This window comes from Chiloscyllium punctatum, chromosome 12 (assembly GCF_047496795.1).
Source record: "Chiloscyllium punctatum isolate Juve2018m chromosome 12, sChiPun1.3, whole genome shotgun sequence".
Lineage (NCBI taxonomy): Eukaryota > Metazoa > Chordata > Chondrichthyes > Orectolobiformes > Hemiscylliidae > Chiloscyllium > Chiloscyllium punctatum.
The window spans coordinates 95,399,471-95,427,310 of record NC_092750.1 but is presented as its reverse complement, the minus strand read 5'-3'; the positions used below and the strand labels follow the sequence as shown (position 1 = coordinate 95,427,310).

The 27,840-nt window shown below is 45.2% G+C and overlaps 1 long non-coding RNA gene across 1 annotated transcript; it reads right to left on the bottom strand.

Moving 5' to 3' along the window:
* LOC140483963 (uncharacterized) lies at positions 1 to 27,522 on the bottom strand. The gene is made up of 5 exons (XR_011962102.1): positions 27,436 to 27,522; positions 23,935 to 24,017; positions 16,938 to 17,042; positions 2,790 to 2,916; positions 1 to 756 (listed from the first exon to the last, which is right to left on the bottom strand). It is a non-coding gene; the product is annotated as an uncharacterized lncRNA (long non-coding RNA).
* Between the last annotated feature and the right edge of the window lie 318 nt (positions 27,523 to 27,840).

The window sequence follows — 27,840 nt, the reverse complement described above, 5'->3', positions numbered from 1 at the left end:
CTGAGGTCAGACTAACTGGTCTATAATTTCCTGCTTTCTCCCGCCCACCCTTCTTAAAAAGTGGCACAACATTAGCCGCCCTCCAATCCTCAGGAACCAACCCCGATTCTATTGAACTCTGGAAAATAATCACCAGAGCATCCACGATTTCCCGAGCCACCTCCTTCAGTACCCTGGGATGCAGGCCATCAGGTCCCGGAGACTTATCAACCTTCAGACCTAACAGTCTCTCCAACACCAAATCCTGGCAAATAGAAATTCCCTTAAGTTCAGGTCCTTCAGCCACTGTTACCTCAGGGAGATTGCTTGTGTCTTCCCCAGTGAACACAGATCTGAAGTACCCATTTAATTCCTCTGCCATTTCTTCGTTCCCAGTAATATATTCCCCTGTTTCTGTCTTCAACGGCCCAATTTTTGTCCTAACCATTTTTTTGCCTTGGACATACCTAAAAAAGCTTTTACTATCCTCCTTTATATTCTTGGCCAGTTTACCTTCGTACCTCATTTTTTCTCTGCGTATTTCCTTCTTACTAATCCTCTGTTGTTCTTTAAAAGCTTCCCAGTCCTCCGTTTTCCCGCTTATCTTCGCTAAGTTATACTTTTTCTCTTTTAACCTTATATGTTTCTTTACTTCCCTTGTCAGCCACGGCCGCCCATGTCTCCTCCTGGGATCTTTCTTCCTTTTCGGAATGAACTGATCCTGCATCTTCTGCATTATACACAGAAATATCCGCCATTGTTCCTCCACGGTCTTCCCTGTTAAGGTATTAAACCATTGAACTTTGGCCAGTTGCTCCCTCATAGCTCCATATTTCCCTTTATTCAACTGAAATATTGTCACTTCAGATTGTACCCACTCCCTCTCAAATTGCAGATTGAAACTTATTGTATTATGGTCACTACTTCTCAATGGCTCCTTCACTTCGAGGTCACTGACCAATTCTGGTTCGTTACACAATACCAGATCCAGAATTGCCTTATCCCTGGTCGGCTCCAGCACCAGCTGCTCTAAAAATCCATCTCTGAGGCACTCCACAAAGTCTCTTTCTTGAGGCCCGATACCATCCTGATTCACCCAGTCTACCTGCATGTTAAAATCCCCCATAACAACTGTAGTAACATCTTTGCGACAAGCCAATTTCAGCTCCTGATTCAACTTACCTCCAACATCCAGACTACTGTTTGGGGGCCTGTAGATGACTCCCATGAGGGTCTTTTTACCCTTAGTGTTTCGAAGCTCTATCCACACTGACTCTACATCCCCTGACTCTAGGTCCGCCCGCGCAAGGGACTGAATATCCTCCCTTACCAACAAGGCCACCCCACCCCCTCTGCCCGTCAGTCTATCCTTACGATAACACGTGTAGCCTTGAATATTCATTTCCCAGGCCCTGTCCCCATGAAGCCACGTCTCAGTTATCCCCACAATATCATATCTGCCAATTTCCAGAAGAGCCTCTCCTTACCACTTTTAAAAAAAATAATGGCACCTCACCTGTCGCTATCAACGATACAAATACCTCAGGAGAGGCCCAACAATCACTTCCCTAGATTTCCAGAAAGTTCTAAGATACATCTGATCATTTTCCAGGGCTTTATCCACATTGATGCGATTTAGGACATCCAGTCCCACCTCCTCTGTAACATGGACACTTTTCAAGTTATCACTGTTTATTTCTCCAAACTCTCGAGCTTCCATATACTTCTCCAGTAAAAATGAAGTGAAATATTTGCATATCTTTCGCACCCCCTGTGGTTCCATAGACAGCCTTGTTGACCTTTAAGGGGTCCTATTCTCTGGTCCAGTTAATCTTTTGTCTGTGATATATTTGTTTAATCTCTTTGGATCCTACTCCAGGACATCCCAGAAAGGCTGACTTCAAGGACTGTAATTTTCCTCTGACTTGATCAACAATGCGCTCCAACACATACCCTCCACTTCCCACACCTCCGCCTTTACCCCACCCCTCCAGCCACAATAAAGAATATAACCCTGCGTTCTTCACCTTCCACTTCACTCATCTCCAGACACAGCACATTAATTTCTGTTATTTCTGCTACCTAAAGTCAGACCCCACCACCAGAGACATATTTCCCTCCCCACCTCTATCTGCGTTCCGCAGAGACCATTCCCACTGCACTTTCCTTGTTCGGTTCACACCCTCCCACCAACCCACGCTCCACACCCTTGACCCTCCCTTGCCGCCATGGGAAATGCGGACACACCTCCCCAAAAGGAGCTTTTCACATCAGGCAGAGATTTGCCTGCACATCCCAAAACCTCATACTGCATCTAGACACTATGGGCAATATAACATGGTTGATCCAACTAACCTACACATCTTTGGACTGTGGGAGCAAACTGGAACACCCGAAGGAAACCCTTTCAGACACTGGGGAGAAAGTGCCAACTCCAGCACAGACAGTTGCCCGAGACTGGAATCAAACCCAGGTCCCTGGTGCTGAGGAAGCAGCGCTAACCAGTGAGCCACAATACTGTGGGATTTTTGGTGCTGATGCGCTGCTCCACTGATACCTCAGTCACTCACCCTGCCTCATTTCCTAACAGGCAGCGATGACGGAGTGAACTAATCGCTAGACAGTTAATCCATAGACCCAGATAACGTTCTGGGGACCCGGGTTTGAATCCCATCACGGCAGATTTTGGAACGTGAATTCAATAAATATCTGGAAAAAAATCTAGTGACGACAAGAAATCCATTGCCAATTGTTGGAAAAACCAATGTGGTTCACTCATGACCTTTAGGGAAGGAAAATGCCATCCTTACCTGGTCTGGTCTGCATGGGACTCCAGACCTAGAGCAACGTGCACCAGCCTCTTAACTGCCCTCTGGGTAAACTGCCCTCTGGGTAAACGCAGCAATAAATGCTGGTCGAGCCAGTGACAGCCTCATCCTGTGAATGAATAAAGAAAACAGGTCAGGTTTTGTTCCTTCTCGAGTAGGTACATCCTACAAACTGACTCTGAAATGTTCTCGTACACACTGAACAAATACCTTTCCATCCAAGCCCTTAACACTACAGCACTCCGAGGCCATGTTGGTAAAGTTAAAACCACTTATCATTGTATCCATATTATTCTTACAGATAACTGAGGTGTCCTGGTAAAATTGTGTCTCAATTCCCCGCTGACCATTGGGTGAGAGTCGACAATACAATCCCAGTAAGATGGTAATCCCTTTCTTATTTCTCAGTACCAACCAAATAACTGCCTGGATGTACTCCCAGGAATATCCTCCCGAAGCCCAGCCATAATGTTATCCCTTATCAAAAACACCTCTCTCCCTGCTCTGTTGCCCCCTTTCTTTCGCATCTGTACCCTGGAACATTAAGCTGCTAGTCCTATCCATCCCTGAGTGATGCCTCTGTAATTGCTGTAATATCCCAGTGCCATGTTCAAAACCATACCCTGAGCCCACCTGCCTGACCTGTCAGGTCTCTTGCACTGAAATAAATGCAGTGCAACTGGTCCGTCCCACCTCATTCTGTGACTTGCTCTTGCCTGCCTTGACAGTCTGACTGGTGAACAGTACCAGCCTCAGACTCGCCTCTTTTCTCACTATCTCTTTAGGATTACCCTGACTCCCTCACTGGTTTAATGCCTCCCGAGTGGCACGAGCAAATCACCCTGCTCGTCAGGACCCCAGGCTTTCCCCTTCCTATGCCATTGGTACCAATGTACAATGACCTCCCACTGGTTATTTTCCCTTATGAGAATATTCTGCTCCCTCAGAGACATCCTTGACACTGGCACCAGGGCAGCACCACCCCATTCTGATGTCTCACTGTCAGCTGCAGAAACGGCAGACTGTGCCCCTGACTAGAGAGTCCCCTATCACCATCGATCGTGTGGAACTGGATATACCTCACATTATGTTAGAAGCCAGTCTCAGAACCAGTAACTTGACTGTCAGTGCTAAACTCCCCTGAAAGTGTATTACCACCTACATTTTCCAAAACAGTATACTTGTCTGAGATGGGGATAGCCACTGGAGACTCCTGCAGTACCTGCCTAGCACTACTCGCTTTCCTGGCGGTAACCCATCTACCTGACTGTATCTGCAGTATCCTGCATTCCTGACACTGCCACCTATCACACTCCCCGGCTCCTGTCAATTCCTCACTGCCTTTAATCACTCCTCCGCAAATCCTTGTGATCCAACAGGATTTGCAATCACACTTCCTGCACACAATCATCAAGATTATTGAAACTCTCCCTAATCTCCCACATCCAACAGGAACAGCACGCCACTCTACAACAGGCCAGTTCTGCGCCTTCACAATCTACAGACCAAGACAAAGGCACAGTCTGACTGCTCAAAAAATACTGCCCGAGAATATCTTAATGCTTACGTTTTATATCTTAAACATTGAATCAAGAGACCCTAAGATATTAAAAAGAAATCCTCACCGGACTCACGATTGTAGATTAAATAAAATAAAACCGACAAAGATTGATATTTGAAGAGACTGAAACTCACTGAGCTGATCTCCGGCTCTGAGTATTTCCAAGGGTGAGGTCTCTCTGAGGGCAGCTGTGAAATGTCACTGTTTCTCATCTCTGCCCACTCCATTTCCAGAGAAGGTTTTAACTTCACAGCAAGTCAGCTCAGAGAGGTCACTGCTTGGTTTTATTCACTGGGGGTTGCCTTTGCTGCCCAGACCAGTATTTATTGGCCACCTTTCCTTGTCTTGGAGAAAGTGGTGGTTAACCGCCTCCCTGAAATGCTGCAGTCCATGTACACCACAGTGATGTTTGGACAACAATCCCCCTCTGGCCCCACAACCCTCCCTGTCTCTGTAATCCCCCTCCGGCTTCAGAAATTACATGCCCGAGGCATAAGATTTTTATTTAGATTAATTTTTGTTGAATAAACTGGCCCAAAAAAGTGAAATATTTCACTCCCAAACAAATTTCTTTTGATTGACCTTTTGGAGAGGCTGACACATGGACGTTACAGTATTTTAACTCTAATTGTACACGCAGAATGAAGGAAATTTCTTTTAAACATTGCTAAAAAGGGAGGCAATGGCTTAATGGTATTCCTGCCAGATGAGTGATATGTACAGTGTTCCGAGGATTAGGGATAGAATCCCAACATGGCTGATGGCAGCATTGGAATTCAATACAATTTAGAATGGAAAGGCGAATGATGACCATGAAACTATTGTTGATTGTTAGAAACGCATCTGGTTCACTAATGTCCTGTAGGGAAGGAAACTGTTATCCTCACCTGGTCTGGCCTACATGTGACTCCAGACCCACAGCAATGTGGTTAACTCTCAACTGCCCTCAGGAAAAATACTTTAAAAACTGTTAACAAATACTCCGCAGGTATCACTTAAAAACTGGCTGTTCCCATTGGGAGTGTGAATTTCTGAACGGCCTGAACTAAAACGGAGTTTCAGCTTCACCTTCTCTCTGTCTCACCTCACTCTGTTTACACCCAACTCCAGAACACTCTCATTGAGCCAAGCAGCCCTCACAGCGTAGCCCTGTCATTTTCATTGTCTGCTCACACCTACACTGCCCTCAGCCTACTGTACTGTCCCAATGCATCTCAATGGGAGCTCAGGGACAGCACCTCATCTTCCAATTCAGCCCTTTGTAACCCCAGAGTCAACATGGACCTCAGTAGTTTCTGAATGAACAGACAGTTGTCAGAAGCTGGAACATTCCACCTGAAAAGGTACTGGAATTTGAGTCCAAAAGGAATTTTAATGGGAAGTTTACAGCTTAACATCATGGAGTGGGTGATTGGGTCTAAATCTGAGAGTTCTTACAAAGAGACGAGGTGTAATCTGGATAAATCTGTGCTCCCTCTCAGGCCAATACCTCCTTCCTCTGCTGCAGGGCCCAGAACAGAGCACATACCCAAAGGGTGACCCAACCATGAATTTGTACATCTTTCTGCTTAACAAAAATATTGGGGATATTTTCCCACAAACAGATCAGACAGACTTTCTCCTTCCACAGTTAAATGCCAATTATATTCAGATCCTGATGACTCCATTGACTGTAAAAACTTGCTTTTGAGATCCCAGCCTCAATTATTCCGATTTAATATCCTATGAAATGAATTCACAAAACAAAACTCACACAGTCAGTACAGGAAGTATATAAAGACATACTTTTTTCTTGGTATGTGCTTGATGTGTAAATGCCTCTCTTCAAATCGCACCCCCCCTCCCCCCTCCCCCCATCCTAGGAAGGGGACATGCACATGTGCCTCACTGTACCTTACCCATAATAAAGATGGCGGCCATATCCCAGAACCTGTCACCACCTGAGGGCCGCAGCCATTTTCCCATCTGCTGCAAACGCGGGACTAAGAGTTTCTAATTCAGACTTATGAACCGCACAGAGGGTAATTAAAATTTCCCAGTCTAAAGTGCCTCATTACCTCCCTGACTCCGAGGCCACTCTCCCCTTCCCTGTTTGCATCTCCCACATTCACAAACTGCCGAGTCACGTGGCACTGCATCAGCAGAGTTACTGGTGACGTGTCATCCCACGGGCCACGCCCCTCATTCACTCCCATTGTTTGGATGACCAGCTGGTTCCACTTGGTCCACCAGTCCCATCATTTTTTCCTATTGGTCCGAAGCTTCCACCAATCAGCTGGACCCCATTGTGAGGTCAGTGGTGGGATCCTCCCCCTGTCTGAATCAAACAGCTGCCTGTCACTTTAACACATGAGCCTGTTCCCTGGCCAACATCTCTGTCTCATGCTTACTGCAGTGTTCCAGTGAGGCCAGAACATACCAAATGGCCCCATTATTTCAAGGACTGCAATTTCCCCTCCCATGTGGTCAATACCATCCACGAGATCTCCTCCACTTCCTGCACCTCTGCCTTTGAAACCCACACATCCAACTGCAACAAGGATAGAACACTCCCCTAAGTCCTTACCTTCCACCCAGATACAACACATCATCCTCTGCCATTTCCACCACCTACAATCAGACCACACCACCAGATTCTGAAGGGGTTTGACAGAATAAATACTGATGTGTCAGAGGGTAAATACTGAGAGGGGAGTTTGAAACCAGATTCTGAGTCAGTCACAGAATCAAGGATTCTGTTTCGGATTCGTCACGTTTAAGGCAACACAGACACGGGTAAGGGGTTTCAGTAGCAATGGAGCTGGGGTGAGGAGGAGACAAACAATGTTTAAGAGATTGGAATTCCTGGTGTTTGGGATTGTGGATGTCTGCATAGTTCCCAATGAGAGGGAGAGGCTCAGCAGTAAGGGAAAGGAATTTGTCAGGCAACGGGTTTAACCACTACAATGTTTCATTGGAGGAAACTGCACCTAATCGAGTAGTGGGAATGTGGTAAGCAGTTTAATAACTGAGTAACAGTGGAGTAATGGAGAGGGATGATGGGGAGGGAGAGCTGGGCATCGTCAGTGTACATGTGAAACCCAACATGGTGCTTTTGCACAATGTCACCTCCTGGTAGTATGTACGTGAGACACAGAAGGGACCAAGGACACCAAATGCAAGGAATTCAGAAAGGAATTGGAGAGTGGAGATGGAGCAGGATTTTGGGAGAGAAGGAAATAACCAGAAAAGACAGAACAAGGAACAATGTCTGTGAATCGGTGAGGGGGACTGATGAGGAGGAGGAGGAAAGGGAGTTGGAAAGTCTATGGTTTAGTGAGATTAGGGTAAAGGGTCAAGGTGAGCTTTGATAAGGCTTGACAAGAGACTGGAGGAAGATGTAGGTTTAGGACAAAAACCAGGAACACCACGTGAGGCAGTTTGGCTCCGTGGGCGAGTGGGAGGGAGGGAAGCAGCAGATCGGATTATCTCAGTCTTAGTGACAGAGAAACTCCATGCGCACCAAACTCTTGTTGTTGGAGAGAAGGATGGAGGAGACAGGATGATGGACAGTGTTTCACAAAAAAACAAAACCTGGGTAAGTGATATTTAAAGCGAGTGAACAAACCTAATTTATTTAAATTTTATCCAAAATATTAAAACAAACGACTGAAGTCCTGGTTCGAATCCCATCTTGGCAGGTGGTGGAATCTGAATTCAAGAAAAAATAACTGGAATTAGGAATCTCCTGATCTCCATGGAACCATTGTCAATGGTGGACAAAGCCCTGCCAACCTGACAGTGGCCCAGCCAGCTACTCACTGTATTAATCACTGCAAAGTTTCAACAAAGGAATGAAACTGGATGGACCACTCGGCATCTAAGAAGGCACCATTTAATACAACCACAGAATCAGCCCTCTCGATGGTGCAACGTCCTCCTCACTAACATCTGGATTTTGGGACCAAAATGTGCAGAGCTGTCTCACAGACCAATCAAGGAACAGCCTGACATAGTCATACACACAAAATCAACCCTTACAGACAATGACCAGACACCACCATCCCCATCGCAAGATATTGAGATTGTGGTGATGGAAAAGCACAACAGGTCAGGCAGCATCCGAGGAGCAGGAGAATCGACGTTTCAAGCCTAAGCCAGTCATCAGCCTGACCTGCTGTGCTTTTCCAGCACCAGACTCTTGACTCTGATCTCCACCATCTGCAGTCTTCACTTTCTCCTGAAATCTCTGGATATGTCCTGTCCCACCGGCAGGACAGACCAGGCAGATGTGGTGGCACAGTGGTCTACAGACAGGGAGGATTTGCCCTGGGAGTACACAGCATTGACTCCGGAGACCAGGAAGTCTCATGGCTCCTGCTAATTACCATGTACCATCCTCCATCGGCTGATGAATCAGTGCTCCTTCATGTTGAACAACATTTGGAGGAAGCATTGAGGCAATAAAATGGTGTCAAACGTACTCTGGGTACAGGATTTCTATATCCACAATCAAGACTAGCTCTGCAACAGAATTACTGACTGAGCTGACCAGGTCCTAAAGGATATAGCTGCTCAACGGAATCTGCAGCGGGTGGGGAGGGAACCAACAAGAGAGAAAAACATACTTGATCTCATTGTTATGAATTGACCAGCGGCAGATCCATCTGTCCATGACAGTATCAGTACGAGCGAACATCACACATTCCTTTTGGAGACAAAGTCTTGCCTTAAAGTTGAGAAAAACCTCCATCGTGTTGAGTGGCACTATCACCGTTCTAAATGGGACAGATTTGAAGAGATGGAGGATCTCAAACTGGGTATCTATGAGGCACTGTGGGACATCAACAGCAGCAGAACTGTACTCCAGCACAATCTGTAATCTCATGGGTTTGTAAATCCTGCTCTCACCCATCACAATGGACAGTAAAGGAGGGCATGCCATGAGCAGCACCAGGCAGACCTAAAAATGAAGTGCCAACCTGGTGAAGCTACCAAACAGAACTACCTGCATATCAAACAGCATCAGCAGTAATCAAAGGAGCTGAGTGATCCGACATCCAATGGAACAGATCGGAGCTCTGCAGTTCTGCCACACCCAGTTGTGAACGGTGATGGATAATTAAACAACTCACTGGAGGAAGCATCACAGATATCCCCACCCTTACTGATGGAGGGGCCTCACACACCCATGCACCAGATAAGATGACAGCATTTGCAGCAATCTGCAGCCAGAAGTGCAAAGTGGGATGATCCATCTCAGCCTTCTCCAGTGGTTTCCAACATCACAGATGTGAGTTTAAGCCAGTTCAATTCAGTTTGAATAACATCAAGAAATGGTTAAGTAGTGCAAAGGCTATGGGCCCGACCAATATTCTGGCAATAATACTGATGGTTTGTGCTCCAGAACTTGCCACCCACCAAGCCAAGTACCGCTCCAGCACTGGCATCTACCGACAATGTGGAACATTGCCCAGGAATGTTCAACATAAAAACACAGGGCAATCCAACCCAGGCAATTTCCATCTATCAGTCCACACTCGACCAGCAGTAAAGTGATGGAAGATGTCATCAACAGGGCTACCAAGCAGCAGCTGCTCAGCAACAGTCAGCTCAGTGACACTCATTTTAGGCTCCACCAGGGCCACTCAGCTCCCGATTGTGTTACCGCCCTGATTCACAACCTGACAACTAACTGAATCCCAGAGGTGAGGTGAGGGTGACAGCCCAGTCCCACTCCAAGACCACTATTTCTAGCTGATTCTACCCTCATCTCAGCTCATATACTCTCATCTACCTTGTGTTATCTCCAGACTTCATTATCCAAAAACACTCCTGGCCAGCTTCCCACATTCAACCTCCCTGTAATCTCAAGAAAAACTAAATCTCTGCTGCCCAAGTACTCCCTTGTACCAAAACTTGTTGATCCACCAAAAGGCTCCTATTCATAATCAACAACATAGAGCCACAGAGATGTACAGCTTGGAAACAGACCCTTCAATCCAACCCGTCCATGCCGACCAGATATTCCAACCCAATCTAGTCTCACCTGCCAGCATCCGGCCCACATCCCTCAATTTAAAATTCTCACCCTTGATTTAATTCCTGGTTGTGATCATCCCGAGCTCGCTGCATCACACAACCTTTGAGACCTCGACAACCCATTCTGTTCGAGACTCCCAATGACCTGTTAATTCATTACTTCACCTGTGTGGCTGCTTTTACAGTTGTCAAAGCAACAAGGTCTGAAATTTGCAGCTAAAACCTAACAGGTCTGCTTTCCTCCTTTAAGACATTCCTCAAAACCTGCTTATTTGGCAATGGTTTTGGTCACCTGACCTAATATCATCCTTCTCTGGCTTTATGTCTAAAGTTCCCAATAATATTTTTATGAAATTATAAGCAGCATAATAACACTACAAACTGTTCTTGATTCGGACATTATATTCAGATCTTTACTGTTGCTGTAATAAATACGCTGTAATGTCTCTTAACCAACCACATTGTGGGAGCACCTTCACCACACAAACTGCAGCTGTACAAGAAAGTCAAACGTCACCCTCTCCACAGGCAACAGGGATTTGACATTAATCACTGGTAATTGTGGAAGGAGAAACACAGTTGATGTTTCAGGGAGTGCAAAACGGATTACAGGGAATGAAAATGGTGCAGAATTTGATAGTTCGAAATGGAAGGAAAATGCACTTGCTAATTAGAAAAAAGAATTCTTGACTGTCAAAGATTTTCCAGAAAAAAATTAATAAGCAGCACATGGTCAGGGACTGGGCGGCAGTGAAAAATTAACTTACAAAAATGTCTGTAAAAATAATAGTCAAATACTAAACAGACCAATGGGTCTGTTCGAGACTGAGGAAGCAAGATATTGACAAAGTGGTCATGAGGGAGCCCAGAGATGAAGCAGAACAGTGTAAGCTGTTATGATCCCACAGTCATCGAGATGTATAGCACCGACACAGACCCTTCGGTCTAACTCATCCATGCCAACCAGGTATCCAAACCTAATCTATTCCCATTTGCCAGCACTTGGCCCATATCCCTGTAAATGCTTCCTAATCAGATCATGTGTCTATTTAGATGCCTTTAACATGTTTTAATTGTACTAGCCTCCACCACTTCCTCTGGCAGCTCATTCCACCTACTGCATGAAAGAGTTGTCCTTTAGGCCCCTTTGAAATTTTATCTGTTCACCCTAAAGCAATGTCCTCTACTTCTGGACACCACCACTCCAGGGAAAACATCTTGTTCATTTACTCTATTCATGCCCCTCATGATTGTATAAACCTCCATAACATCACCACTCAGCCTATGGCACTCCAGGGACAACAGACCCAGCCTTTTATGCCTCACCCTGTAGCTCAAATCCTGCAACCCTAACAACATCCTTGTAAGTCTTTTCTGAAACCTTTCAAGTTTCACAGCACCCTTCTGATAGGAGGCAGGCCAGAACTGCACACACTATTCCAAAAGTGGCCTAACGAATGTCCTGTACAGCAACATGACCTCCCACATCCAATACTCAATGCTCAAACCAATAAAGGAAAATATACTGAACACCTTCTTCATCATCCTACCTGCCTGCAACTTGACTTGCAAGGACTATGAACCTGCAGTCCAAGATCTCTTTGTTCTACAAACATCTCCAGGGCCTTGTCATTCAGTGTATAAGTCCTGCCCTGATTTGCTTTTCCAAAATGCAGCACCTCATATTTATCTAAATTAAACCCCATCTGATCAATATCTTATTGTAATCTGAGGGAACCTTCTTCATTATCCACAATACCTCCAATTTTGTATGACCTGCAAACTCATTTACGATACCAAGCCATTTAAATGAATGACGAAACAAATCCCGAGATAAACATCCATTACTCTGAGTTTGAATGTACTCTGTGTAAATCCTGCCCAATGACTCTGTACCAGAGAAAGGCTGCACATGCACCTGGCTGCACCTTGCCCCCTACAAAGCTGGTGGCTCCGCACGTGTCCAGTGAATTTTTGCCCCAAATAAAGATGGCGGCGCGCACTCATGCCTGCAGCCACACTGAGGCAATTCCTTGTTTACTGAAAACACGAGACTGGGACATTCAAATTTGTGTTTTCCGACGTGCATATTTTGTTTGTAAAACCTCTCCGCTCATACAGAATCTCTCTCACCTCCTGCTGTTCCACAGACAGCCTTGATTTTTGCGGGTACCTATTCTCTGCCTGGTTACTCGTTATCCTTAGTGTATTTGTACAATCACTTTGGATTCTCCTTAAACCTAATTCCTAAAGCTATCTCATGTCCCCTTTTTGCCCTCCCGGTTTACCCAGAGTATACTCCTACTGCCCTTTTCTCCTCTAGGGATTCACACTAGCTCTCTGTACATGCCATGTGCCTCCTTCATTTTCTTGACCAGGCCCTCAATTTCTTTCGACAGGCAGCATTCTCTACACCTACCATCCTTGGCCTTAACAGGAACATACTGTCTGTGTACTCTCATTGTCGCAGGCCTATGGAGGCAATGGCAGAGGAGGACAGAGAAGCAATCATTCCCAGTAAAGAGGTAATGTTGGGAAAGATAACAGCCTAAAGGTAGATGGGTCTCCTGGCCCTGATGGATTGCATCCCAGGGACTAAAGGAGATGGCAGGTGGGGGGGGGGGGGGGGGGGGGGGAGGAAGAGAGGAGTGTGTGAATAACAAATAGACTCGTGATAATTCACTAAAATTTGTTGGATTCTGGGACGGGTTTGACAGACTGGAAGCTGCAAATGTGGTGCCACTATTTTTCAAAAAGGACCCGTTAGCTTAACTTCTGTAGTGGAGAAAATGCTTGAATCTCTCAAGGAATTAGTGTTGAGATATCTGGGTAGAAATTGTCTCATTTAGCAGACACAGCATGGATTCAGGAAAGACAGGTCATGTTTAAGAATTTACTGGAATTATTTGAGGATACAACGAGTGCGTTGGATAAGGCAGACTCCTGGGATGTGGTGTACCTGGATTTCCAGAAGGTATTCGATAAGTTGCCACACAAAAGGCTGCTGAATAAGGTAAAGATGCACAGCATTATGGGTAATGTGTTATCATTGATACAGGATCGGTTAACCAACAAAAAATAAAGAATGGGGATAAATGGGTGTTTGGATTAGTGTTGGCACTACAACTATTTGCAATTTACACAAATGTTTTGGAGTTGAGGACCAAGTGTACAGTGTCAGAGTTCATATTTGATACAAAGATGAGGTAGAGCAATGACTGCAGAGGCCACTGTAAGTCTGCACAGGGATACAGATAGGTTAAGTGAGTGGGTAAGGATCTGGCAGATGGAGTTCAATGTTGGGATATGTGAGGTCATACATTTTGGTTGGACTAACAACAAACTGGATGATGAAATGGTGAAAACATGCAGCAGGCTGTCCTTGTGCATGAATCACAGGAAGTTGGTTTGCAGGTGCAGCAGGTAATTATGGCAGTGAAGGGAATATTGTCCTTCATTGCTAGAGGGATGGTTATGCTGCAGCTGTACAGGGTGCTGGTGAGGCCACACCTGGAGTACTGTGTACAGGTTTGGTCCCCTTACATTAGCAAGGATGGACTGACACTGGAGGGAGTACAGAGGAGGGTCACTAGTTTGAGTCAGGAGTTGAGGGTTGGTGTATGTGGAGAGATTGAGAAAACTGGTTCTAGAGTCATTGTAATCTAGAAGAATGGGAGGTTGGAGACGAAAAAAATAAAATTATGAAGGGGGTAAGATAGATAGAAGCTGGAAGGTTATTTCCACTGGGGACGGTTGAAACTAGAGCATAACCTCAAAATAAGGGGGAGCAGATTTGGACTGAGTTCAGGAGGAGCTTCTTCAGCGAAAGGGTTGTGAATCTGTAGAATTCCCTGCCGAGTGCAGCATTTGATGTTATCAACTTGAATGCCTTTAAGGCAAAATGTAAATTTGTGAACAGGAAAAGAATGAAGGGTTATGGGGAGAGAGCAGGAATGTGGAGCTGAGGCCATGAAAAGATCAGCCCTGATCTTATTGAATGGCAGAACAGGCTTAAGGGGCCAGATGGCTTACTCCTGCTCTTATTCCTTATGTTTTTATGTTCCCACTTTCCAGCCATCCCTTTCCCTGGGAATAACCTCCCACAAACAAAGATTGAAAGTGCTTCCCTTGTGCTGTCAAAATTGGCCTTTGTCTAATTTAGAAACTTAACTTATAGATATGGTCTATTATTTTCTGTAACTATTTTAAAACTAATAGAATTATCAGAGAATCCCAACAATGGGGAATGAGACAATTCAGCCCATCACATCGACACTGACCCTCAGAGCCGCCTAACCTCCCCCGTAACGTTGCATTTCCCAGGGCCACCCAACCTTCACATCCCTGAACACTGTGGGCAATTCAGCCTGGATAATCCACCCAACCTGTACATCCCTGAACACTGTGGGCAATTCAGCCTGGATAATCCACCCAACCTGTACATCCCTGAACACTGTGGGCAATTCAGCCTGGATAATCCACCCAACCTGTACATCCCTGAACACTGTGGGCAATTCAGCCTGGATAATCCACCCAACCTGTACATCCCTGAACACTGTGGGCAATTCAGCCTGGATAATCCACCCAACCTGTACATCCCTGAACACTGTGGGCAATTCAGCCTGGATAATCCACCCAACCTACACATCCCTGAACACTGTGGGCAATTCAGCCTGGATAATCCACCCAACCTACACATCCCTGAACACTGTGGGTAATTCAGCCTGGATAATCCACCCAACCTGTACATCCCTGAACACTGTGGGTAATTCAGCCTGGATAATCCACCCAACCTACACATCCCTGAACACTGTGGGTAATTCAGCCTGGATAATCCAGGAGGTAAAAACAATGACTGCAGATGCTGGAAACCAGATTCTGGATTAGTGGTGCTGGAAGAGGACAGCAGTTCAGGCAGCATCCAAGTAGCTTCAAAATCAACGTTTCGAGAAGGGCTTTTGCCCGAAACGTTGATTTCGAAGCTACTTGGATGCTGCCTGAACTGCTGTGCTCTTCCAGCACCACTAATCCAGAGCCTGGATAATCCACCCAACCTGCACATCCCTGAACACTGTGGGCAATTCAGCCTGGATAATCCACCCAACCTGCACATCCCTGAACACTATGGGCAATTCAGCCTGGATAATCCACCCAACCTGCACATCCCTGAACACTATGGGCAATTCAGCCTGGATAATCCACCCAACCTGCACATCCCTGAACACTGTGGCAATTCAGCCTGGATAATCCACCCAACCTGCACATCCCTGAACACTATGGGCAATTCAGCCTGGATAATCCACCCAACCTGCACATCCCTGAACACTGTGGCAATTCAGCCTGGATAATCGAAATTACCCAGCATATCTTTGCACTGTGGGAGGAAACCAGGGCACCCAGATGAAACCCACGCGACAACCCTAATAAGGAGATCATCCCTTCCTTATTTCCGAGTTCCACCCAAATAACTTCACTGTACGGACTCCCAGGAATGTCCTCCTTAAGCACAACCATAATGCTGTCCCTAATCAAAAATGCCACTCCCCCTCCCCTTGTCCTCCTTTCTATCCTTCCTATAGCATCTATACCCGGAAACATTAAGCTGCCAGTCCTTTCCATCCCTGAGCCACGTTTCTATAATACCCATGATATCCCAGTGCCATGTTCAAAACCATACCCTCAGCTCATTTGCCTTCCCTGTCAGGCCTCTTGCATTGAAATAAATGCAGTGTAACTGCTAAATCCCACCTTGTTCTGTGCCTTGCCCTTGCCTGCAATGACTATTTGCCTTCTGAACTGTACCAGCCTCAGAGATACCTCTTTTCTCAGTATCTATTTGCAATTACACACACTCCTCGCTGGTTTACTGCCTCCTGAGTAGCATTAACAAGTCTCCCTGCCTCGATATTAGACACCTTCCAGATCAGGTACAATCCATCCTTCTTATGCAGGTCAACTCTACTCCAGAGTTGATAACAATGATCCAAAAATGTGAATCCTTTTCCCCTGCACCAGCTCCTTAGCCACTCATTGAGCACCTCCTCCTCCTCTGTAATATGGACTTTTTTTTCAAGATGTCACCATTTATTTCCCCACATTCTATATCTCCCATGTACTTCTTCACAGTAAACACTAATGCAAAATACTTGTCTCCCTATCTCGCCCATTACCTGCAGCCCCACACAATGGCTGCCTTGCTGATCTTTGAGGGTCTCTATTTTCTCTCTAGTTAGCCTTTGTTCTTCAGGTATTTATAAAAGCCCTTTGGATTATCCTCAACCCTATTTTCCAAAGCTATCTCATGTCTCCTTTTTGCCTCCTGATTTCCCTCTTAATTATATTCCTACTGCCTTTATACTTAAAGGATTTTTGGATTGGAATAAATGCAAAATAATAAATCTTGATAAAACAAACGAAGGCGGGACTTACACTCATTAAACGTAAGGCGTTGAGTAGTGATATGGAACAAAGAGACCAAGGGCTTCACGTCTTTGAAGTTTGTGTTACATGTAGACAGGGTGGTTAAGAAGGTGTTCAATCAGACTTACCTTCATTGTTCAGACCTTTGAGTATAGGAGTTGGGACGTAATGTTGAGGTTGTACAGGATGTTGGGGAGGCCTCTTCTGGAATTCTAAACCCAGCTCTGGTTGTGCTGTTATAGGAAGGATATCATTAAATCGGAGCAGGTTCAGAAGAGATTTACTGGAATGTTAATGGGAATGGAGGGATTGTGTTATCAGGAGAGGCTGGGACTGTTTTCACTGGAGTGTAGGAGGTTGAGGGGTGACCTTATTACAAGGTTTATGAAGTCGTGAAGAGTGTAGATAAAGGTGAATGGCCGGGAGAGAGGGGAATTCAAAATTCGGGTGCATTCATTTTGAGAAGAGATGAGAAAGATTTGAGAAAAGACATTAGGGTTTTTTTTAAAAAAATTACACGTGTGGAATGAACTTCCAGAGGAATACAATTACAATATTTAAAATACATTCAGAGAGATAAGTACGTAAATAGGAAATATTTGGATGGATGTGGACCAAGCGGAGGCAGGTACAATTAGTTCAGTTTGGAATTATGGTCGGCATGGACTGGTTGGACCACAGGGCCCGTTTCCTTGCTGTATAACATTAGGACTCTAATTCTCACTATCTCCAAATTCCTCCATCCTCACAACTCTCCTGATCACTGTCACCTCATCCAGCCTCACAACTCTTCGTTATTTATATAATTCCTCTCCAGCCACAGAAAGCTCCCTGTCTCTAATCTCCTCCAGTTTCTCAAATCTCTGCTACATGTGCCTTTCTTTAAATCCAGCCTTAAGGATACCCTCATTCACTCCGATTGGTTGGAAGACAAACTGGTACTGCCTGGTCCTCCAGTCCCACCCTCTGCCTCCTATTGGCCTACACTGACATCAGGCCCATTGTGAGGTGGAGTGGTGGTATCCTCCCTCTCTACCCTGGGATGAGCTTCATCATTCACAGTGAATGGGGCAGTATCACAGAGCACAGGGCCTGGGGGCTATTCAGCCCATTGGGGCTGTACTCTTTCCCTCTGGAGATGCTGCAAATCTGTCCCAACTCCCCTCCCATTTGCCCATAGCCCCCCAAATCTTTGCTTAAAAAGTAAAATTCCGAATCTGTTTATGAATAACTGCTGAATCTGTGTCCAGCTGCTATTCAGACTGTTCCGGATGCTCAGAATTTACTGAATAAAATAATGTTCACATATTCACCCTGCATAGTTGCCAATTACTTGAAAATAGTTACCAAAATTGTGACGTTGTTAACAATTCCTCTCTCTCTCTCTGCAAATTAAATACCTTGGAAACAAATCTGCACCTGGTCAAAATCATTGCTTAACCTTCTCGGCTCCAAGGACAATTATCTGTGCTTCTGCTAGCTCTCCACAAAAGATGAACACATCTTATTTTCATTTATTAGTGTCAGAGACGTACAGCACAGAAACAGACCTTTGTTCCAATTGGACCATGCCAACGAGGAATCCTAAACTAATGGAGTCCCGTTTGCCAGCTATTGGTCCGTATCATTCGAAACTCTTCCTATTCATGTAACCAATCGGATGCCTTTCAAATGTTGTAATTCTATCAGCCTCCACTACTTCATCTGGCAGCTCATTCCACACAGCTCAGCTTGAACACGTAGCCCCTTAGATCCCTTTTAAATTTTTGCCCTCTCAACCTTAAGCCCATGTGCTCTTGTTTTGGACCTGGGGGGAAAAGACTCCGGCTGTTCACCATATCCATGCCCCTCGTGATTTTATAAATCCCTAAAATCAACTCTTAGTCTTTGACTCTCCAGGGAAATTAACCCCAGCCGATTCAGCCTCTCCCTTTAGCTCAAATCCTCCCACCCTGGAAAATCGTAAATCTTGTCTGAACTCTTTCAAGATTCACAACATCCTTCCCAGAACAGGGAATTTTGAACTTAAAACAGAATTTCTGAATGGCTTAATCAATGTCCTGTCCAGCCACAATATGATGTCCCAGCTTCTGTATTCAAATAATTGACCAATAAGTATACCAAACGCCACCTTCACTAGCCTTCCTACCTGCAACACCACTTTCACGGAACAATGAAACTGCACACCATGGTTTCTTTGTTCAACAACACTCCCAAGGACCTTACCATTAAGTGCATACATCCTGCCATGATTTGCCTTTCCAAAATACAACAGCTCACATTTATCTAAATTGAACTCCATCTGCCATTCCTTGCTCCAATGGCCCATCTGATCAAGATCCTGTCGTATTCTGAACTAACCTTCTTCATAGCCTACTACACCTCCAATTTTGCTGTCATCTGTAAACGTACTGACCATACCTCATATATTCACATCCAAGTCATTTATTGAAGGGCCCAATATCCATTCCTGCAGCACACTGCTGCTCACAGGCCTCCAGTCCACAAAGCAACCCTCCATCACCACCCTCTGCCGCCTACCTTCAGGCCAGTTTTGTATCCAAATGTTGGGTTCTCCCAACATTCAATGTTATCTAACCTTGCTAACCAGTCTGCTTTGTGAACATCGTTCAGTGTCCATATAGGCAACGTCCACAGTCTGCCTTCAAAAAAACTCAATCAAGTTAGAGAGACAGAATTTTCCACACACAAAGCCATGTTGACTATCACTAATCAATCCTCGTCTTTCCAAATACATGTAAATCCTATCCCTCAGAATCCCTTCCAACAACTTGCCTGCCATTGACGTTAGGGTGACTGTCCTCTTGCTCCCTGGCCTTTCCTTACCACTTTTTAAATAATGACACATGTCTTCCAGCACCTCATCTGTCACAAACGATGGTATAAATATCTCAGGGAGGGGCACTGCCATCACTTTCCTAGCTTTCCACAAATTTCTGGGATACACCTTGCTAAGATTTAAGACATGCAGTACCACCTCCTCTGTAAATTGGACACTTTTCAAGTTATCACTATTATTTCTCCAAACTCTGTAGAACAGAATAGCATAGTATCTCTCCCACTTCCTGTTGTTCCATAGATGACCTTCTCGGTCTTTAAGGTGTCCTATAATCTGTCTGGTTATTCTTTTATCCTTGATGTATTTGTAGAATCTCTTTGGATTCTCCTTAAACCATTTCCGAGAGATATGTCATGTCCCCTTTTTACTCTCCTGATTACCCTCTAGCATATTCCTGTAAAAACGTGATCCTGTACTCTCAATTCCTCTGCTTCCGCCATATCTGCTCCCAGGAGAAGCAATTCCACTCCAGGACATCCCAGAAAGGTTTCCTATTTCAAGGACCACATCTCCCATCCACGTGATCAACAATGCCCTTCAATGCAGATCCTCCACTTCCTGCACCTTCGCCTTTACACCACCCCTCCAACCACAAGAAGAATATAATCCACCGGTCCTCACTTGCCACCCCACTTATCACCAGATACAGCGCATTAACCTCTGCCATTTCTGCTACCTACAGTCATACCCTACCACCAGGAATATATTTCCCTCCCCAGCCCTTTCTATGTTCTGCAGAGACCATGGGAATTTTGGTGCCGATGTGCTGTCCTACGGATACCTCACTCACTCATCCTGCCAAATGGCCTAGTGATATTTTCGCTAAACGGATAATCCAGATACCCAGATAATGTTCTGGGGCCCTGGGTGGGAATCCTGCCAGGGCAGGTGGTGGAATGTGAATTCGATAAAAATTTGGAATTAGGAATCTGTGAATGACTATGAATCCATTGTCGATTGTTGCGAAAAAAAAAACCCCATCAGATTCACTAATATCATTCAGGGAAGGAATCTGCCATCATTACCAGGTCTGGACTACATGTGACTCCAGACCCACAGCAATGTGACTGCCCTTTGGGCCCAGCCAGTGACACCCTCATCCTGTGAATGAATAAAAAAGGTCAAGTCTTGTATACAACCATACTATTCTTACAGATAAGTGATGTCTTCGTAAATTTGCTTCTCAATTCCCTGCTGACTATTGGGAATGGGGCGAGGAGGGGTCAATAGTACAATCCCAATAAGGAGATCATCCCTTTCTTATTTCTCAGTTCCACCTGTATAACCTGCCTGGATGTACTTCCAGGAATACCCTCTTGAAGCCCAGCTATAATGTTATCCCTAATCAAAAATACCACTCCTGCTGCTCTGTTGCCCCCTTTCTATCTTTGCTATAGCATCTATACACTGGAACATTAAGCTGCTCGTCCTATCCATCCCTGAGTCATGCCTCTATAATTGGCATAATATCCCAGTGCCATGTTCAAAACTATACCCTGAGCTCCTCTGCCTGACCTATCGGGCCTCCTGCACTGAAATAAGTGCAGTGTAACTGCTCAGTCCTACCTCGTTCTCTGCCATGCCTTTGCCTGCCTTGACTATTTGACGTCTGAACTGTACCAGCGTCAGACTGAGCTCTTCCCTCACTCTCTCTCTGGGTTTACCCACATTCCTTCACTGGTTTAATGCCTCCTGAATAGCACTAGCAACTCTTCCTCTCCAGTGCAGGTACAATCCATCCTTCTGATGGAGGTCAATTCTACCCCACAAGAGATTCGAATGATCCAACAATGTGAACTCTTCAATTCCTATGTCATTGATACCAATAAACAACAGGATACCCTCAAAATGGTTATTCTCCCCTTTAGGAATATTCTGCTCCCTCTCTGAGACATCCTTATACAAAAATTACACATTAGAATAAGAAACCTTACACTCATCAGGTCATCATAAAAGGATTACATGACACATTGAAGGTTTGGGGAGACCTTTTGAGAGAATGCGATGATTCAAAGGAGAATTTTTAAGCAGCAAATGGGATTGATCTGGAACACAATACTCACACACACAATGCGAATATCCAGGTCCTGATATACTGAGTAATGCAATTAGAGTTTGGCAGACATATACTGAGATTACCATCTGAATGTCCACCTATAATAAATATCCTGTAATTCAAGTTTATAAAATCTGTCACTATCAGTTCAAGTTAGAAACTCACACCATCCCCTCCTCGTGGCCCAGGATTACTGTACATATTACCCTTGAGGACAACAGCAGTCAACTCAGAGGGAAATCTGTGGGTTTCTAGGAGATTCCAACTGGAGATCTCATGTGACTGAACACAGCAGTTCTTTGACACATTGGAGAAAATGATCCAAGCGTCAGTGAGATATGGGGAACAAGAATGACTTTCTTTTCTTTCTTTCCGTGCTGCCGCTCTGCCTCATCAATAAGACATGGGGGTGAAAGGCTAATGTCTAACGATGGGCAAGTTGTCTCCATCCTGACCAATGGGTAGGAAGATCCTCCCAATCACTCCAAAGCGTATCCCTAAAAAGATAGCAACTCTGTCTGCTTCCCACTGCCCAGGGCTCCCAGTAAATGCTTGGAAGAATGAGAAGGGGGGATATCTCCTAGAAAAGGCATAACTGTAAAGGTCTAAGAGGATTATGAAAAGAGAGAGATGCACAGGAGAAGGGGGCAACAAGTTGCCAGATTGGGTGTAACTTGGGAAAATGGGAAGTTGCTCATTTTGGAGGAGATAATAAAGAACAAAGTACTATTTAAATGGTGGAAACTGTAGAAAGCTGCACCACAAAGGGACCAGGGGTAATTGTTCAGGAAACACAGAAAGCTACCACACAGTTACAACAGGGAATCAAGAAGGGGAATCGAATGTTTTGTTTCAAAAGTTTTCAGTATTAGAGTTTGGGGTCTCTACCTGAGAGTAACGTGTGGCAGTGCTGGTGAGACCACCATATCTGCAGTAATGAGAGCAGTTTTGGTCCCTTTAGATAAGGAAATGTGTCACTTTATTGGAGGCATTTCAGGGAAGATTCAATGAGATGATCCCTGGTTTGGAGGGATTATCTTCTAAATAAAGGCTGAAAAGGTTGGGACTCTACTCACTGGATTTTGGAGAAAGAGAGGTGATCACATTGAGACAGATGGGATTCTTTAGGGGTTTGACAGGACAAATACTGAGAGGATGTGTCTGAGGGTAAATACTGAGAGGGGAGTCTGAAACCAGATTCTGAGTCACGGAATCAAGGGTTCTGTTTTGGATTCAAGTTTAAGACAACAGAGACGCGGGTAAGGGGTTTCAGTAGCAATGGAGCTGGGGTGAGGTGGAGAAAAGCAACATTTAAGAGATTGGATTTCCTGGTGTTGTGATTGTGTGGATGTCTGATCAGAAGGTCACCTTGGGGTCAGATATAACAGCAATATTGTGAAGAGTGTTGTTCTGCTTCAGAGAGTTCCCAGTGGGAGGGAGGGGCTCAGCAGAAAGGTAAAGGTAAGGCAATGGGTTTAACCATGACAATGTTTCATTGGAGGAAACTGCAGCTAATCGAGTAGTGGGAATGTGATAAGCAGTTTGATAACTGAGTAACAGTGGAGTAATGGAGAGGGATGATGGGGAGGGCGAGCTGGGCATCGTCCGTGTACATGTCAAGCCTAACACAGTGTTTTTGGATGATATCACCTCCTGGCACTATGTACGTGAGATACAGGAGAGACCAAAGATAGATCGTTGAGGGACACCAAATGCAAGGAATTAAGAAAGGAAAGGGAGAATGGAGATGGAGCAGGATTTTCCAACAACGGTGAGGTCAAATATTAGTTTTTCACAGAATGGGAGAGAAGGACATAACCAAAAAAGACCAACAGACAGAACAAGGAACAATATCTATGAATTGGCAAAGGGGAGTGATGAGGCGGCAGAGGAGGAAAGAGAGTTGGAAAGTGAGTTTAACGAAATTAGGGTAAAGGGTCAAGGTGAGCTCTGATAAGGCTTGACAAGAGACTGGAGAAAGATGTAGGTTTAGGACAAAAACCAGGAACACCACGTGAGGCAGTTTGGCTCAGTGGGCTAGTGGGAGGGAGAGAAACAGCAGATCGGATTATCTCAGTCTTAGTGACAGAGAAACTCCATGTGCTCCTCACTTGTTGTTGGAGGGGAGGATGGAGGAGACAGGGTGATGGACAGTGTTTTACAAAGAAACAAAACCAGGGTTAGTGAAATTTAAAATAAGTGAACAAACCTGATGTATTTAGCTTTTATCCAGAATATTAAAACAAACGACTGAAGTCCTGATTCGAATCCCATCTTGGCAGACGGTGGAATCTGAATTCAAGAAAAAAAACAATGTATTAGGAATTTCATGATCTCCATGAAACCATTGTCAATGGCGAAAAAAAATTCTGCCAACCTGATAGCGGCCCAGCCAGCTACTCACTGTATTAATCACTGCAAAGTCTCAACACAGGAATGAAACTGGATGGACCAGTTGGCAACTAACACGGCACCAGAAATTACAACCACAGAATCAGCCCTCTCGATGGTGCAACGTCCTCCAGACTAACATATGGATTTTGGTGCCAAAATGTGCAGAGCTGTCTCAGACTAGTCAAGGAACAGCCTGACATAGTCATACCCACGGAATCATCCCTTACAGACAATGACCAGACACCACCATCAGCATCCCTAGATATCGAGAGTGTGGTGCTGGAAAAGCACAACAGGTCAGGCAGCATCCGAGGAGCAGGAGAATTGACGTTTCAAGACTAAGCCCTTCATCAGCCTGACCTGCTGTGCTTTTCCAGCACCAGACCCTTAACTCTGATCTCCACCATCTGCAGTCTTCACTTTCTCCTGAAATCTCTGGATATGTCCTGTCCCACCGGCAGGACAGACCAGGCAGATGTGGTGGCTCAGTGGTGTACAGACAGGGAGGATTTGCCCTGGGAGTACACAGCATTGGCTCCGGAGACCAGTAGGTCTCATGGCTCCTTCTGATTACCACGTACCGTCCTCCATCGGCTGATGGATCAGTTCTCCTTCATTTTGAACAACACTTGGAGGAAGCACTGAGGAAGTAAAATGGTGTCAAATGTACTCTGGGTACAGGATTTCAATGTCCATGATCGAGACTTGCTCTGCAACAGAATTACTGACTGAGCTGACCAGGTCCTAAAGGATATAGCTGCTCAACGGAATCTGCAGCGGGTGGTGAGGGAACCAACAAGAGAGAAAAACATACTTGATCTCATTGTTATGAATTGACCAGCGGCAGATCCATCTGTCCATGACAGTATCAGTACGAGCGAACATCACACATTCCTTTTGGAGACAAAGTCTTGCCTTAAAGTTAAGAAAAACCTCCAACGTGTTGAGTGGCACTATCACCGTTCTAAATGGGACAGATTTGAAGAGATGGAGGATCTCAAACTGGGTATCTCTGAGGCACTATGGGACATCAACAGCAGCAGAACTGTACTCCAGCACAATCTGTAATCTCATGGGTTTGTACATCCCGCACTCACCCATTACAATGGACAGTAAAGGAGGGCATGCCATGAGCAGCACCAGGCAGACTTAAAAACGAAGTGCCAACCTGGTGAAGCTATAAAACAGAACTACCTGCATATCAAACAGCATCAGCAGCAAGCAACAGAGCTAAGTGATCCTACATCCAATGGAACAGATCGGAGCTCTGCAGTTCTGCCACACCCAGTAGTGAACGGTGATGGACAATTAAACAACTCACTGGAGGAAGTATCACAGATATCCCCACCCTTACTGATGGAGGAGCCTCACACACCATGCACCAGATAAGACAACAGCATTTGCAGCAATCTGCAGCCAGAAGTGCAAAGTGGGATGACCCATCTCAGCCTTCTCCAGTGGTTTCCAACATCACAGATGTGAGTTTGGAGCCAGTTCGATTCAGTTTGAATAATATCAAGAAATGGTTAAGTAGTGCAAAGGCTACATGCCCTGCAAATATTCTGGCAATAATACTGATATCTTGTGCTCCAGAACTTGCCACCCACCAAGCCAAGGACCGCTCCAGTACTGGCATCTACCAACAATGTGGAACATTGCCCAGGGATGTTCAACACAAAAACACAGGGCAATCCAACCCAGCCAATTTCCATCTATCAGTCCACACTCGACCAGCAGTAAAGTGATGGAAGATGTCATTGACAGGGCTACCAAGCAGTAGCTGCTCAGCAACAGCCAGCTGAGCGACACTCATTTTAGGCACCACCAGGGCCACTCAGCTCCCGATTGTGTTACTGCCCTGATTCACAACCTGACAACCAGGTGAATCCCAGAGGTGAGGCGAGGTGAGTGTGACAACTCAGTCCCACTCCAAGACCACTAATTGTAGCTGATTCCACCCTCATCTCAGCTCATATACTGAAACTCTCATCCATCGTGTGTTATCTCCAGACTTCATTTTCCAAACACACTCAGGGTTAGCTTCCCACATTCAACCTCCCTGTAATCTCAAGAAAGTCGAAATCTCTGCTTGTTGATTCATCAAAAGGCTCCTAATTAGAATCAACAGCATACAGCCATAGAGATGTACAGCAAGGAAACAGACCCTTCGGTCCAACCCGTCCATGCCGACCAGATACACCAACCCAATGTAGTCTTACCTGCCAGCACCTGGCCAATATCCTTCAATTTAAAATTTTCACACTTGATTTAATTCCTGGCTGTGATAATCCCTAGCTCCCGGCACCACACACACTTTGAGACCTTGACAACCCATTTTCTTCGAGACTCTCAACCATTTGTTAATTCATTAGTTCATCTGTGTGGCTGTTTCTACAGTTGCTGAAGCAGCATGGTCTGAAATTCGCAGCCAAAACCTCACAGGTTTGCTTTCCACCTTTAAGACATCCCTCAAAACCTGCTTTTTGGCAGGTTTATTGGCCTGACCTAATATCTCCATCTCTGGCCTTATGGCTAAAGTTCTCAATAGTATTTTTGTGAAATTATAAGCATGATAATAGAAATACAAACAGTTGTTGATTTGGACATTATTTTCAAATCATCATCACTGTTGCTGAATGAATACTCTGTAATGTCTCTTATCCAACCACATTGTGGGAGCACCTTCACCACACAAACTGCTGCTGTGCAAGAAAGTCAAACATCACCCTCTCCACAGGCAACAGGGATTTGACATTAATCACTGGTATCTGTGGAAGGAGGAACACAGTTGATGTTTCAGGGAGTACAAAACGGATTACAGGGAATGAAAATGGTGCAGAATTTGATAGTCAGAAATGGAAGGAAAATACACTTGCTTGTTGGAAAAAAGAATTCTTGACTCAAAAATATTCAAGAAAAAAGTAATCTGATAATAGAGCAGTACATGGTCAGGGGCTGGACCGCAGAGAAAAACCCTTTGTCTATAAATTACTTTCGAGACTGACGAGGCTATATATTGACAAAGTGGTCATGAGGGAGCCCAGAGGTGAATCACAGCAGTATTGGATGCGATGATCCCAATGACTCTGCCCCCTACAAAGATGGCGGCTCCGCACGTATCCAGTGAGTCATTGTCCCGAATAAAGATGGCGGCGCTCACTCAGCCCTGTAGCCGCGCTGAGGCAATTCCCCATTTACTGCAAACACGGGACTGAGGCGTTCAAATTTGTGTTTTCCGACGTGCACAATTTGTAAAACCTCTCCGCTCATAGCAACACAGTTTTTCTCCCGTTTCCCTGTTTATTTCTTTCCTTACCGTATCCTTTCTCTCCATAACTTCCCGAACATTCATTACAGCGACTCTGCACCGCGCGCGAGGGTGATCACATGGTTTAGTTTAGCTCAGCCCTTCATTAACTTTGATTGGTTGGAGGACCAACCTCCCCTAGGTCCTCCAGCCCCGCCCACCGTCCTTTCATTGGTCCGGTGTAGACATCAATCACCCGAGGGCCCTTTGCTGGATAGAGCATGCGCAGTGTATCCTACTTTTGCTGATGTGTTGGGTAAAGTGATGGTAGAGTTTACTGAGGGTAGGAATTCCTTTAGTGTGAGCTCTGCAGTAGATTTCCATTATTCATGGAGGGACTTACCTTCCTACTCATGACTGTATAGCTGTGATTGATGAGTCAATGCCATCTGAATCAGTACATAAACACCCCAT